The sequence below is a fragment of the Bombus terrestris genome, chromosome 7 (assembly GCF_910591885.1).
Source record: "Bombus terrestris chromosome 7, iyBomTerr1.2, whole genome shotgun sequence".
Taxonomy (NCBI): domain Eukaryota; kingdom Metazoa; phylum Arthropoda; class Insecta; order Hymenoptera; family Apidae; genus Bombus; species Bombus terrestris.
This window is the reverse complement of record NC_063275.1, coordinates 9,474,766-9,490,263: the sequence shown is the minus strand read 5'-3', so window position 1 is coordinate 9,490,263 and position 15,498 is coordinate 9,474,766. Positions and strand designations below refer to the sequence as shown.

Genomic DNA, 15,498 nt, shown 5'->3' with positions numbered 1-15,498 from the left:
CGTCAACACAATAGTATATATAATCGTTTATTATTTTTTAAGAAATTGTTTCTAATTTTTTTTGATTAATTTATATCATTTAATTGCTTGCCATGGTTAAACAATGACCATATCGGTCAATTGTTAATAATTAAGGAAAGAAGAATTTTTGAAATTCCTATAGGTATTACATTTGCCTTAACAGCAGAAACTTGAGAACATATTGTTACGTTTGATGCGAGGATAAAAAGGATTGGTTGATTGGATGACTGAATAAGGCGAAGTCAATAAAAAAGTTCTTCTCTTGAACTCGATGCTCAGTGAGGTTTCAGTTTCGCAACTACATGAGATAAAATTATTGCTTGTATTGTTTTATTGATTAAATACGTCAAATGTGATCCTCTTTTCTTATCCTTTAATGTGTAAATTTCTCTTTTATTTACTAATGAAAATGAGATTAAACTTTTTTGTTATGAAAATCTACCTAAATATCTAAATATCAAAATCAGTTTATAATATATTGAGTTATTGGAAAAATTCATAGTGTTTTTATTATGAATTTTTATCAAATAATGAAATATTGTGATAAACACTTAAAGAGAATCAAGAAACAGGTTGAAAATTCGTTAATAAAATAGTTTTCTTCCGATCGATGAGATAATGCATCTCACATATCCAAGAAATTTTCAATCATACCTGGAGTGTTCGCTTGTATCTGTTTTATTTACCCAACATTTACTCTCATTTTTATTGAAACCAAATTTTACACGTTAACGACCAATGAATTCAAGTTTTCTGAACTCATGATCATCTGAACATCATAGCGTTTAGATCGTTGAACTCGTCTTCATATCAGCTACAATGCTATGAAACTAAAAATATATAGTGTCGTTTAAAAAAGTTACGGTGATATTGACTGCTTAGAGAAAAAAGCACTTTTTGTGATTTTAAGTATTGTAATTTGTGGCTGACTCAAAATGGATCAATGTTTGTCTGAAACACCTTTTTGTTGCGTTATCCAAGTGCTTCCAAATCGCGCTCACGATTTCCCTGAACATTCTGTTTATGTTTTAATATGAAATAGTCTAAAATAATCTAAATAGTAATCTAAGTAATCTAATAGTAATATAAATAATAATAGTAATCTAAATATTAAAAATAGATCTAATAGTAATCTAAATAATAAAAAATAATCTTATAGGCTAAAATAGTCAATCAGCTAAATTAAAACTAACGTAAAATTATTCTTGTATATGCCACAGGTATCTGTGTTAATTGTTAAATACAATTTGGAATTAATCACGTTAGCGCAATTTTACCTGAAAATAGTCGAAGGAGCACAAAGGTGGATTCGAGGAGAACTTGGATTTTAAAATTGTCAAGAGAAAAAGAGCGATCTCAGTCCAAATCTTCATATATAAAAAAGAGATTGCCTTACTAATTAAATTCTTTTTCTTGAAGTTCCTTTGATTTAATATAGTTGCCACATCCAATTAGAAACGTTTGGTATTACGTATCAAAAAATTTCGATATATTTATTCTTAAGTCTACTTATTATTCGTTACTATTAAGTTGTTGCGACGAGATGAAACGATTGGATTCTTCGTAAAACTTATAACTGTTCACGATTTTATAGAATATGACATTTATTAATCAAAGTATGATCTATCTGATTCGATACATTATAGAATAAAGTCGTTTGTATGTTTATTAAAAAATTGTATATTTTTAGACGAGAGAAAGTTTTCAAAAATATTTCTTACTGCAGTTAAATTGTGATCCGATGGTTTGCAGATATGTAAGTCTTTTTGCTACAAGTTATTATTTTATGTAACATTCTTGTAATAGTTATCGCTGTTTCTGAGAATTCATTGGACTTTCTCTAATTTTGTAGCATTTTTCATAGCTTGTAAGAGAAAGTGCCGAGTGAAACGAGAAATTGTTATACAACGTATATTACAACGACGATTGTAATTAATAATCGGCAATTATCGATAAGTTAGTTTGGCCGACTACGAGATTTAGATCCGATATTCGTATTTCTGAATCTGAATTTTTCACATTAATGATCAATATCATGAGCAACAAAAGTGTACTACAATTTAATTTTCATCTATGGTTTGCTCTAATCTTAATATTAATTAATTTAATTTGATATTTATATTCATATAAAATATGAAATTTTGTAATACAAAAATTTCTCCTTTTATTAAAACTTCTTATCATAGTCTTCATTTCATTTTACAAGAGATCATCGAAGTTAAATTAATCTGTATGCCGAAAATAAATACAATAATTATTCAAGTTCAAAGTCGAAAAGTGGTTACTTTACGATGATATTTGCAAGCTATCGTATAATTACCATATAACTTAATAATAGGAAAGTTAATAATTATAAACTTCGGTACACGGCTCTAACGTTAGATTACGGAGACATTGATATTTGAGGATGGCAACGTTCTATGTATAGCAATATCATTAACTCTTGATTTACGTTGCAGCTCCAATCACGGTTAGATCACGAATCAGAATATTATTCAACGCTTTTCAAACAAACCTAACGTCGATCAATGTTCACGTTCCAATCACGTTCGGCCACGTTGAATAGCGTTTGTGCACATGTACTGATTGCTATCGTAAATCGAACGAAATTTCTTCCTGTACGAAACTGTCTCGAATGGCAACGCGTACTACAACAAACTTGAATTTCCCGGCTAAACAATAGTTGATGATATTTTCTCATTTACAATTATTTAAACAATAGAGTCGAATCTATAATGATGGGGTATTAGGTCATCCCTACTTAAAAGTACTTACAAATACAGATACACTTACAACGATTGAATAATACGATGAATATTTTGTTTAAAAAATTAGGATATATCGAAGAGAAAATTATAGACGACAAAATATTTGTTCGTTTTCCTGAAATAAACACAAACGCGGACGAACATCATTTTGATTATGAGCTCTTCAGTTTCTGTGATAGAGTTCGATCAATGTTCGGTTATAATTGAATATCCCACTTTTGTTTCTCAAAGTTTCATAGAGAATTCGAACGAACGAGTCATTATATATTATCGATATTGGATTTGATTGAAATTTATAAACACATAAAAAGCTCGATCCCATCCCTACGAGTCTGTGTAATTGCCACTGTAATAGCTGTCTTTCCGCAATGATCCATTAGCTCGAATCACAATTCCTGATTTATCTCTTTCGCCTTATCGCGGATGATGAGTTTGGCTCGTTAATCTCTGTAAGTCCACACTGTTTTCATCACGTAACGAAGAGTTGGTTTTTGGTAGCGATCCGAGTCTGTCAGAATGTTAGCTGTCAGCGTTTAGTGGCCATCGATCGTCACGCGTTGGAAGTTTTGAGTATGCGGATGTTTTTGCGCATGCAACAGTCGCTTAAACCGTTAATCGATCGATCGGTTGAACGTTAGTGGGAATATAGCTGGACTTTTAGTTTAGTGTTTAGTGTAGTTTAATGTTTCCGATCACGCAACCATTAACTGGCTTATAGATCGGTACACAATAAATAACGTTATATACAAGTATATACATTGATAATCGGTCTATTGTCATGGAGACGCGAGCTTACCCTTATAGTAATACAAACTGAGTATTCGATCAAATGTGGTATCTATCAACATTTCGAGGAATCAATTTGTGAAGAACTAGTAGTCTAAATACGAACTTTTCCTGAATATTTTTCCACATTTCTGCAGTTTCATAGGCTGCTTCTAAATTTGACTTTTCCCTACTATAAACTTTATTTCAATATATGCAATCACTCATCGCCATGTCTAACTCATATTTCCTATTTTTTACCTTCCCGTTCTATAATCTTTGTTTTATCATTATTACTTAATCATCTTTATCATTCATTGTTAGACTGTGGAAGTTATGTAGCGAATATACAAAGTACAGTGGCTCACGAAAGTATTCGAACGCTTATCAGGTCTGTAAGTATGAAACCGGAATTTGCCTATAGATGGCCCTAGCTGATAATGTAGTTATCACTAAACTGCGTCATTGATGCCAAAAATCTTTGTTGACATCTCACAAACATTTTCGACTCAGAACAATACAAGTTTCATACAACAGCATAGTTTGTAATAGCGTTGAACATGTCGAATTTTGTGCCTGGAAACTACGATTTGCGGACAGTATTGATTTTCTGTTACCATTTGAAGAAAACTGCTGCAGAATCGCATTGAATGTTTGTCGAAGCTTACGGTGAGCATGCTCTTGGTAAATCAAAGTGCTTTGAGTGGTTTAAAAAATTCAGAAGTGGCAATTTTGACGTGAGGAACGAAGAACGTGTTTGGTGGGATCAGAAGGGTGTGGTCTATTATGAGCTGTTAAAACCTGGCGAAACCGTTAATACTGAGCGCTACCGACAACAAATGATCGATTTGAATCAAGCTTTGCGTGAAAAACGACCAGAATATCAAAAAAGGCAACACAAGGTAATTTTGTTTCATGATAATGCACCATCACATACAGCAAAACCAGTCAAGGAAACGATCGAAGCTTTCAGTTGGGAAATACTTTCGCACGCGGCTTACTCGCCAGACTTGGTTTCGTCCGATTACTATTTATTTGTATCGATGGGACACGCACTTTCTAACCAGCACTTCACTTCTTACGAAAATGTACGAAAATGGCTCGATGACTGGTTTGCCTCAAGAGAGCGACAGTTTTTTTGGCATGGCATCCATCAATTGCCAGACATATGGGAAAAATATATAACTAGCGATGGGCAATACTTCGAATAAAATATTTTAAACATTTTCATATAATAAACGTGTATTTTCTATACAAAAATTTCTATACAAAATTCTATACAAAAATGTAAATTCATATTTACATACCTGGTATGCAAACTTGAATGACCTAAATAATGTACATTAGAGTAATTTGCTTAGACAAGCAGATGTCAATAGGAAGATGAAGGTCTTAAGATTATGTCAGTAAAATTTGAAAAGGATTCGACAACGTAGGTGGGAGTTGCTATACATTTATTAGAAACACACATTGCAAGTGACTAGCAAAAGCATTTAGACACTACATATATTATTAAATCATTTAATATTAATATTTTGTTGGACCACCTTTAGGAGCAATAGTGTGTCTCAATCGACACTCCATACTGTAAACCAATGATTTTGTAAAACTACACTCAACGGAGTTCCATATTTCTATAACTTGTATCTTTCAATACTTGCTCTCAGATTATCTGAAATTTGTTTAATCTTTTTCTGATTTCAGCTCATAAATTTCCAATTGGATTTATGTCTGAACTTTGCAGTGCAGTAATTAACATGCATGGTGTGTTATATGTGATTTTTTCACAATTCTAAGCAGTATGCTTAGGATCATTATCTTGTTGGAAGTGAAAATCTTCCAATAATTCTAATTTATGGGCACTTTCATTAAGGTTGCTTTTTAAAATATTTAAATACTTACACTTATCAAGTATTCCATCAATAAATATCAAATTTCCAGTGTCACTGGCAGCCATGCACCCCCACACCATGACTGATCCACCTTCGTGTTTCACTCTTCGATGTAAATGTTGAATTTCCAATTTCATATTTGGGTTTCTCCACATATAATTTTAACAATCAGAGCCAAAAATGTTAAACTTTCACTTGTCCGAAAAGATGACTTTGTTCCAAAAGGAATCGTCTTTATTAATATAGGTTTTTGCAAAAGTCAATCTTTTTTTATGATTTACCGCATTAATATATGGCTTCTTTCGCGGTACTCTGCCATGAAAATCATTGTCTCGTAAGATTCGTCGACATAATTTCGGGTGAACTTCTTTATGAAACATAATAGATACCATACTTGCGAGTTAAGGAACGGGTGTAGTAGGGTTTGTTTTTAATTCGCGAATGATAACTTTCTCCTCTTCCAGTCAATTTCTTTGGTCGACCTGATCGAGTTCTGTTTGCAAGTGTTTCCTCATTCTTTCACTTTTTTATGATATAATGTATTGTGGACTTACTTCTGTTCACAATTCCGGCAATCTCGTTATATGATTTGCGTCCTCGTGTAATCGGAATATTATTTCTCCTTCACACTTTTGTTTCAGCCTTTTTGGTATTCATTTTAAATATTATACGCACATATATGTAAGATCGTAAATCTTGGGATAATTCAGGGATCGATTCTGTAGTCTGAAAATCGAGTTTTTGTTATGAAGTAATTAGATAAAATACAAAAATAAACAACAATTAATATCAGTCTATAACAATAAATAACAATAATTATATAAACGAGAAATAACAAGTCTTTGGTACAATGTTTACCTGAAAATCGAGAATCGATTTTCAACGTCCTGAGCTACCGATCTTTCTTCTTCAGTCTTCAAAATCTTAAATAACTATTCTGTAACCTTGTCTGTCTCTAATGTAACTCTCTTTCCGTCCGTTCGGGAAAAACGTGCTTCTTAAAATGGTCGTCCGTAAAACAAAAGAAAATCGCTCTGTCCGTGAAACACAGCCTGTCGTGCTACCCGTAAAACAAAAAGAATCCCTATCCTACATGAACTCTAGGGAGTTTACATGTATACATTTAATGTATATATGTAAATAATACGAATTACACATATATATTAAAGAAACTAATAATTTTAATTCCTTAAAAATTGATACAAGAATTGGATTATGACGTGTTAGTGTTTATAACATTGTATAATATACGTGAATATTGTTATAACATAAGAATGGGAATTTTTAATTAAATTTTAATTATCTGTACATCGAAAGAAACACTAAAAACAGTCATCCAGAAATAACTCTTAAGCTATGGAGCGAAAAATGTTAATTTTTAGAATCCTTGTCTGTCTGCTTCTCCGTTTATACTCGCGTCATGTAAAAAGAATTGAACGGATTTTGATGGGATTTCCTGTTGTATAGCCTAGTGCCCGGGAAAGAAAATAAGGTATGTTTCATCCCAACCCGTTTTGTAGAAGCTAAAAAGTAGCTTGGCATCCGAGTTGTATGCATTTCCATGTTTGATAGCGGTGAAGCAACGATGATTATCGTTTACGTTGTGTTTGTTCTAAAATTGAACCCTTTTATAATGTAACATTTTTTACTACGGAGAATATACTTACTATTAGTATAGAAAATGTGTAACTATTTCATTCATAAAAATTCATCTGCTTGAAAATCGTTCCGTTTTCTAATAGCTCACGCGAACCAAGTTGTGTGCGAAAGCTAGTAACATGTGAATAATACTTGCGTGTTTATGGCACATGAACGTGCATCAGCTGATTATTTGTTCGTGTCTATGTGATCAAAAGAGTTCGATTAAGGCCATTGGACTTATCAAACTTCTTGGTCGATGAAACCCTAGAAAATACTAATAAAAATCATAAGCTTATTACCGCACTTCTTGGAAACGTAATGTAACATGTAACATGACGTTGTACCCAGAACTATGTTTAGAATTTCTTTGTAATTTGCATTTAGTCTTCTTCTCTTTTAACACAAGAAAGCTTTTTTTAAAAAAGAAAATAGATTTGTAATTCAAAGTTGGTATATTTGTCACTATTTGTCAAGTATCTATATCTTTTAATTAAAAACAGTAAAGTAAGATTTGTTCTTCATTTTAGGTAAAGAAATAAAAATATATTACAAAATATGTATTTTTATCACTCTAATAATTATTAACTTATTACAGACTTATATATTTTTGTATTTATTGTTAATGCAATTAAACCGTCAAAATTATGATAAGCAGTAATACAGTAAATAATATAATATATTATGGGCGAAAAACAGTTTCTCCGTTGTATCTGTTGAAATTTCTTCGAGGATACTTAAAGAAACAAAAACGCCTTGTACTTCAAACATCCTCTAACTAAACAATGCGGGAGGCAACCACAGTTGAGTTGGATATCTAACAAACTGTCGTGAGAACGACACAAGGAGTACCATTTCTCAGAAACTTTGAAAGCATTAGTTTTTCTCATACGCAAACGCATATGCTAGATGATAAACTCATAAATCACCCGGTCATGAAATTTCAGGATTTTTATGGTGTATAAGGAGCCAAACAGTCATGCTGCTTGGTCAAATCTTAACGAAAACTCTCTATTCAGTTAAGAATCACTTTAGTAAGATAGGATTAAATCGGTTCCTTTTCTGAACTACAATTAACCTTTCAAAATCTTCGAATTGCTATAAACTCTTTCTTTTACAGTTTGGCATTGCTTCTTAACTATTTTTAGTCCTCGAATTATCAATATGTCAAAATCGATCAGGTGCACTCAGTATCCGAGTATACATCATTATACTCATTTATTCGCAACTCAATAAATGTATGATATATATACAGGGTGGCTGGTAACTGGTGGTACAAGCGGAAAGGGGGTGATTCTACGCGAAAAAAAGTCGAAAATATAGAATAAAAATTTTTCGTTTGAGGCTTTGTTTTCGAGAAAATCGACTTTGAATTTTCGCTCGGTACGCGTGCACTTTATTGTAACCTTTCATACTTTAAAACAATCGAATACGTTAGAAAGTGTTCATAGAAATTTAATTAGAAGAGCAGAAGTATGTGTTCTGCAGAATGGGCAACATTCTCAACAATTTTTGTAATAATAAACATTATGATTACTTCATATCATTTCATTATGTATTTCTAATTTTCCGTTACGGCAAAAACAAACTTAAACTGCGATAATATCCATCGAGACAACGATCTACAGTGAGATCCGTTATAACGAGACGCGATAAAGTGCACGCGTACCGAGCGAAAATTCAAAGTCGATTTTCTCGAAAACAAAGCCTCAAACGAAAAATTTTTATTCTATATTTTCGACTTCTTTTTTCGCGTAGAATCACCCCTTTTCCGCTTGTATCGCCAGTTACCAACCACCCTGTATATAACGGTATAATAAGTTTGATTAGAATATATTTTGAACGTATCTGTGTTTTCTTATAAATTTTAGTTTAATTATTTCAAAACTAGCATTCAAGTCTACAATCCTTTATAAATGTAGTTGAACGCATTCGCACGATACTCTTTTAGTCGCATTGACTTTTACTAATTAAGTCTAATGAAGCCTTTACTAACACTTATTATGACTTTTTGATTTCGTATTGCGTTCATTTCCTCGATTTGGTATCAGGTCTGCGCTTTTTCCAATCTCCTAACGGCACTCGTGGCTTTATGTCGTTCTTTTTTATTATTTAATTTGTACTTTGCAATTTGTCCAGCTGGACATTCGGTAAATTTTTCTAGCTTAAATGTCGGGTTGTCCAACTTTCCAGCGACTCCTCGATTTCGTATTGAGTTTGTCTGTGCCACTTTTCCTAGTGACTCCCCTATTTCACATCGAGTTCATTCAGGAAGTTTCAACTTGCTGCAGCTGCCTAACCTCAAGTCAGGTTCATCCGCACCTGATTCCACGTTAGGGATTCCTTGACTACGCGTTAGGTTTGTTCTCGCTTAAAATAATTTTAGCGGCTGCCGGATTTCGTGTCAGGTTCGTTATGCACCTGCTTTTACATTTACGACCACATTCCACAAAATAACTTACGCTGCAAGTAGTCTCGATTCGTAACAAGTAAAGCACAGTAAGTTTATGTAAGATTTTCTGTAAGTGTGTATGAATCTCACATTTTTGGATAATAGTATACTGATGCAATATGTGCAACTTTATAAAGATATAATAAGTACTGCATATACAGTTCATAAAATAATTTTTACACTAATATGGTGATTAAATAAAAATATTTTTATTTATTATTCGGTTTTATTCAGAACTTTCGGTTTTACATCTCCTATACCTATTTCACTTCTTATATATCTACCTCCCCTCTTATCCACTCTATTATATTGCACTTTTTTTTAATTATTCTATCTCTAAAAACTAAAAACTAATGACTAAAAAACTATTGCAACTTTGGTCTTTTGCCTCCTTGCTGTGCTTCCTTCCTTCCCGTCTTGTATTGCCCTTCTCTTCTCTATTATTACTTTTAGTTCTGTTAGACCTCCTCCAATTTCATTTAATGTTTTTTCTATGTCCTTTGTTCCTCTCATTATTTCACATTCTATTACGTGTCTCAGGTCTTCTTCTTTCCTTTTACATGGTCTGCATCTTTTTTCTCCCTCTTCTTTCCAGTATCCGCTTGCTTTGGTCTTGTTTCCAAAATAAAAATATAATTATATCAAAATAGTTGAAATAATATGGAAAATGCTCAAGTTCCGGTATATTACTTTACCTCTTACAAATAAATATACTTGTTTAATAAATATACTTGCTAGTAAAGACATTCATGTAATGTGTGTGTACTTTCAGCAACAAAGTCAACCAACACATACTAGCCAATTTTATATAAATCAATTTCTTAATATCATATTATTTCTTTCACAGTGAATTACTGAATCCAAAAGCGAGGTACTATAAACAATTCGACATTTATTTCTAATACATACACTCTCACTTACCTATCCATACAAACACGAGCAAACTTAGATATACCATCTTACAGCCTATTATTTTAGAGTATTTTGGAGCATAGTAATTATAGCGAAATAATTGTTCAGCAAGTAAAATCTTTTCGGTGAATCGTATTCTGTACGTTGAAACTCAACGCTTGAAAGTTCGTCCATTACCTTCTTTCACGGCTGGAGATAGAATCGTCGATTTAGGAACAATTGATAATTGCCAAGTTGTTCAGATAGAATTAACCGGTTGTTGAGCTCTCGAGTGCGTTCGTGTGTGTGGCGTATGTATGTATGCCTTTAAGGAGCCCGCACACGATCGATAGTATTGATAATATTTCCCACTGAAGGAAAAGAAGAAAGCCACGGGTGAAAAACATGATCAGTTTTATTTCCCGTTTTACGTAGAAGAGCAATTTTAAAATTCTATATGACGTCGACCAATTGTATATCAAAGCTATTTTTTCATTTGATTTTTGGATCAAATATCTGTTTTTGTCACTTTCTGTTTAACGAGTATTAGTAACATTACTTCTACAAACTAATATTAATTAAGTTAAATCAACGTAACAAGTAAACTATTATTTGTTTGCTTGCGAAACTTATGCAGTTACCGCATATTTCTAACAGACTTACCTTGGAGTCTAGTAGATTATTCCTTTCTCCAACTTGGTACTTTATGTTAAACTTCTTCTACGTACTTATAATGCATATTAAAATACTTTCTTTTAGCCACCAAATGGCACAAACGTCAAAAATTCAAGAAAAATGGTCTTATATCTTTCCCGCTTGTTATTAAGTCGTATCTTGTCTTCAAGATGCTACGTAACATACAGTTCTGTGCTATATTGGATTTGAAGCATATTTTAGTTCTACTTATGTAGAATTTTCAATAGTTTCAAAGTTAGAAAAAGTATATGCTTAGCTACAATAATTCCTTTTCTTTAAAATGTTATATAAAACATAATGGATTAGAAATGGGAAACGATATTCACGAATTTATTGGAAAAAAATTGCTTTAAAGAATGCAACTATTTATTTCAATTACTTTAGCATGAACTACAACACATTTCAATAGCAGCGAGTGTTCATTGTGACGTGAAACTCGAAATCCAAATGTTTCTGTAATTAACACTGTGCTGTCAATAATTATTGTTAATATTCCAATCATTTATTAATATTGACACTTGGATCGCAAAATATCAAAATTTTCGTTAATTCAGTCTCAATATTTTAATATCATGTATACTATAAATTATAAATGTTAAAAAAAGAGGGGCCAGTCCCAATGGCCTTGACATTGACGTATATTGTCAGGGACATTCCTGTGAATAACCTCTAGAAGGTTTAAATCGTTGCTCGTTATCCCTCAAAAAGTTATTAATAGAAATATGTTACCACTACTATTCAAGTACATTGCATTTTGCTTATACATAAATACATACACATATGTAACCACGAACACAAACGTAGCCGATGCGATAGCCGCGTCTATTTTCCAGTTTTCTTCAAACAAACACTGCACGCATTGCTCGCTCCAACTGCACATGAGAATGAAAGGGCTACGATTTTCGGCTGAAAAATATTTTTGTTAAAAATTCCCCCTTCTTTCGCTCCGCTCACATATGGGATTGGTATTGAGTTGGACTAGATTTTGACGAGTCAGTGGAGCGATTGAGCAACGTGTGCGGTGTTTCTTTACCATACGTAAATGAATAAATTCGTAGATTTGTAAAAGATCCTTTTTCTGAATAATTTTTAAGGGATAACGCGTTGGACGGTTATAACCTTCTAAAGGTTACTCAGCAAAGAGTCCTTAACATATGTCAAGGTCAAGGTCAGCGGAACTAGATCTCCTCTGGTCATCTTATAAACTAACATAATAAATATTAATTATTAAATACCAAGTATACATTACGTAATAATAATACTATTGATTAAATCACTATTGATAATAATATCGATCAAAATTTGAATATTTTGTGATCCAAACGTCAATACTCGTAAGTAGCGAGGATATTGTCCATTACAGTAATCGTATATGATTAAAGCTCAATATTTTGTGATGTAATTATTATGACAATATTATTGATTATGTATGGGTCCCTATAGGTGTCCGTGTGTAACATCTTGAAAAGTCGAGCAGACTCAATGATCGTGACAGAAACCTTCGTTTAAGCAACGGGCTCGAGCAACGCGTATGCAAACGCGATTCGATTAACTTAATTACAGGAATCACGAAATCTGTTAGTCCAACGGGGCTCGGGCTCTATTCATGGCAGCTCGAGCAAGCGGTCCTTTGAATATGGTCGATGGAACACGTGGTGTAAAATTCGCCGGCTTTCCACTAGCAGGCTTCGGAGGAGGGTGCAGAGCCGACGGAAGCTGCCAGTGGTTACCCAGCAAAGCCTCCAATCGATACAGCTTCCCTTTACGTCCTACGTCCTACGCCCCTTTCGTTTGGGTGTGGTAGTGCTGCTACTATCGGGCTACCTGTTAGATATGCTACGTGTATACATTTTATTTTGTTTGATCCCTCGACGTTTAGGATGTTCGTGGACCCATTTTGCACAATTCGGTTACAATATTATGAAATTTTGGAAATGTCAGTTTGACAGCCAGTACCATATTGTGAATTTGTACAAGTCACAAACTATTAGTATTAGTGGCTTCTTTCCCATAATTGGTACAATATCGATACGAGAATACATGACATTTTTTAGGAGCAAAATTTCTTCCACTAATATTATTTTTGATCTTTTATAGGACACAGATTACAAATTATTGATATCAATAGATTGTTTTGCACAATGGGCTCAATTTTGATAATAACAAATTTTGTGCAAGTGACTTTTACAACTTGTGAATCGTTCGTATTATAAAATTATAGAAATATAATTGTATCTTCTAATCGCGAAATTATATAAGAGAAGAGTCAATGATTTATATTGCTTGTTACTTGCCATAGTAAATTATTGTACGAGAGAGTTTTGACATCGTAAATTTTCTATACCGCAACACGTTCGCTATTAGTATCACATATACACAATGTACACGTACAATGTACATGTGTGACGACCTAAGATTAATTTAGATTTAATTTTAAGCTGCACAATATGGTACTGTGCAGAATCATGAGTCGTCCATGATAGTGATCTTTTAGTAATAACTAATTATATTTTTAGGAGATATTTGCAAATGGAGACTCAAGCTGGAATTTTATTACATCGTTAATAGAGATAGAAATCGAGATAAAAGGTTTCTGAAAATATAAAAGTCATACAAGTATAGTATGTACTATAAAATAAATGAAATAAAATAGTGTATTATATACAATGCGATATTGCAAAAATTTTTGCAAGAAGAAAAAGGAGTCAGAAATACAACTACAGTCATGGTGTATCTTTATAAAATTTGGAATATGTAATTTGAATTTTTGCTTTCTCTTATAAATTTCACGTTTACTTGTTGGTTAAGTTAATGTATACTAAAGAATAGAAATATTCATGATGAAGGTACTAAAGTGATCTTAGCACGTAACGATATTAATCAATAATATTATAATAAATAATTATAATAAATAATGCTATTAAATAACAGATGAATAATAACTAATAAATGACTAATCAATAATTATATAAAAATTGAAAAATTGAGGGAGCAAAATGTTTCGATTGAAACCTAAATTTCTTCAGTTAGTCCTCATACTATAGTTGATCCAAGTGTCAAGAATAATGTTAGTTTCATTGTAACCGCATCTTGTTGCATCAAAATATGTTTATAGGGGTGGAAGCTTCGGATATCTATTTGGTAGATATATCTTACTTTTTGGAATTTTAGCGTAGCTTTGTTCAAGCAAGTTCCCAACTTTCAAGATAACATATAACAGGCTTATAAATTTGTAACATATCGTAAGCAGTTTTAGAAAAGTTTTGCTGAGAACATATTTCCCATTTTTTCTTTTCCTTTCACTTTTTACTTCACTTTATTATATTATCTCCTTGGCAATGAAAGAGAGCAGTCCCACTGATTTAATGAACTGTGATAAAAGTTTCCATATATTCAAAATTACTCTTTCTAGAAAGCGTAGAGTTTTCTATAATATACTTTCGTAGATTGCAAAAATCAGAATTCATGGAATTTATGGAATTTTGGAAAAACAAATGATTTGTTACTAATTTTAGTAACTATTAAAGTTACTTTAACCATGTTAAGTTTCTTACGTCTCTTGGGTCATTTTTGACTCAATAGTGGTTTTATATGGTTAATAATTTTTTTAAATATGAGGAAAAGGTAAGAAAATCATTGTTCATATACATATCTCACTTCTTATTCCAATTTCATGATAATAATTTTTCTTGAAGTGTCACAAACTTTTTCTTTGTTACAAGAGCGATATTGGAATATACGAATTTGAATAGGTTAAATTTAGCAGAATGAAATCGTTAAATGCTTCAAATCTCTCTTTGTAATGATTGAGTTAATCAAAATCTATAATTTGCATGACGATATTATGTAACGTATAAATCTACATTATGTAAAGTATCTACTTGTAAGGTATAATTCTTTTGCATTGAGCGTGAATTAAATTTAAAGAGAAAGTTTTGTAACTCCATAGGAGATTCAGTAAAATATTATCGCAGTAAGATTTTTTTTTTTATTTGTTAGAATATTTACAATCAATCCTCGTTGAGAATTTTCAGTAACTTCATTTGGCGTGATACAATGACATGGTTTATAATAGTTTATGTTGTTGGTTCTAGTAGGATCTAAGGATTTAATCTAAAGGGTATTTTCTTTTTAGTCTGCGGATCTGGTCCGTCGTGTCAAGCAGTTGGGTGACTGAAGGGTTGTGGTGGTTGTTGACTCTTGCGTTATATCTGCTTCTGGACTTGTATATTTCATCTTTGACTGTGGGTATCTTGAGGTCGCGGAGGATTGTTTCGTTGGTAACATACCAGGGTGCATTTATTAGGGATCTTATCGCAATAAGATTTAATCTTAATTTTTCCTATAACAATTCAGTCGATTAATCGGTTAAGGA

At 32.3% G+C, this 15,498-nt stretch overlaps 1 protein-coding gene and 1 long non-coding RNA gene across 17 annotated transcripts in view; one reads left to right on the top strand and one right to left on the bottom strand.

The window, feature by feature from the left end:
- Positions 1-15,498, top strand: part of LOC100643610 (5-hydroxytryptamine receptor) — a 316,367-nt gene that overhangs the window by 43,493 nt on the left and 257,376 nt on the right. Inside the window, exon 1 of one of the 16 annotated variants that reach the window (XM_048407448.1) lies at positions 4,205-4,223. The exons of the other annotated variants lie outside the window; for them this stretch is intronic. The gene's annotated coding sequence lies outside the window, so the exon portion shown is untranslated. Of the gene's footprint in view, positions 1-4,204; positions 4,224-15,498 lie in introns of those variants that run through there. 16 annotated transcript variants of the gene reach the window in all.
- Positions 4,988-5,834, bottom strand: LOC125385425. Its single transcript, XR_007224687.1, has 2 exons — positions 5,457-5,834; positions 4,988-5,226 (listed from the first exon to the last, which is right to left on the bottom strand). It is a non-coding gene; the product is annotated as an uncharacterized LOC125385425 (long non-coding RNA).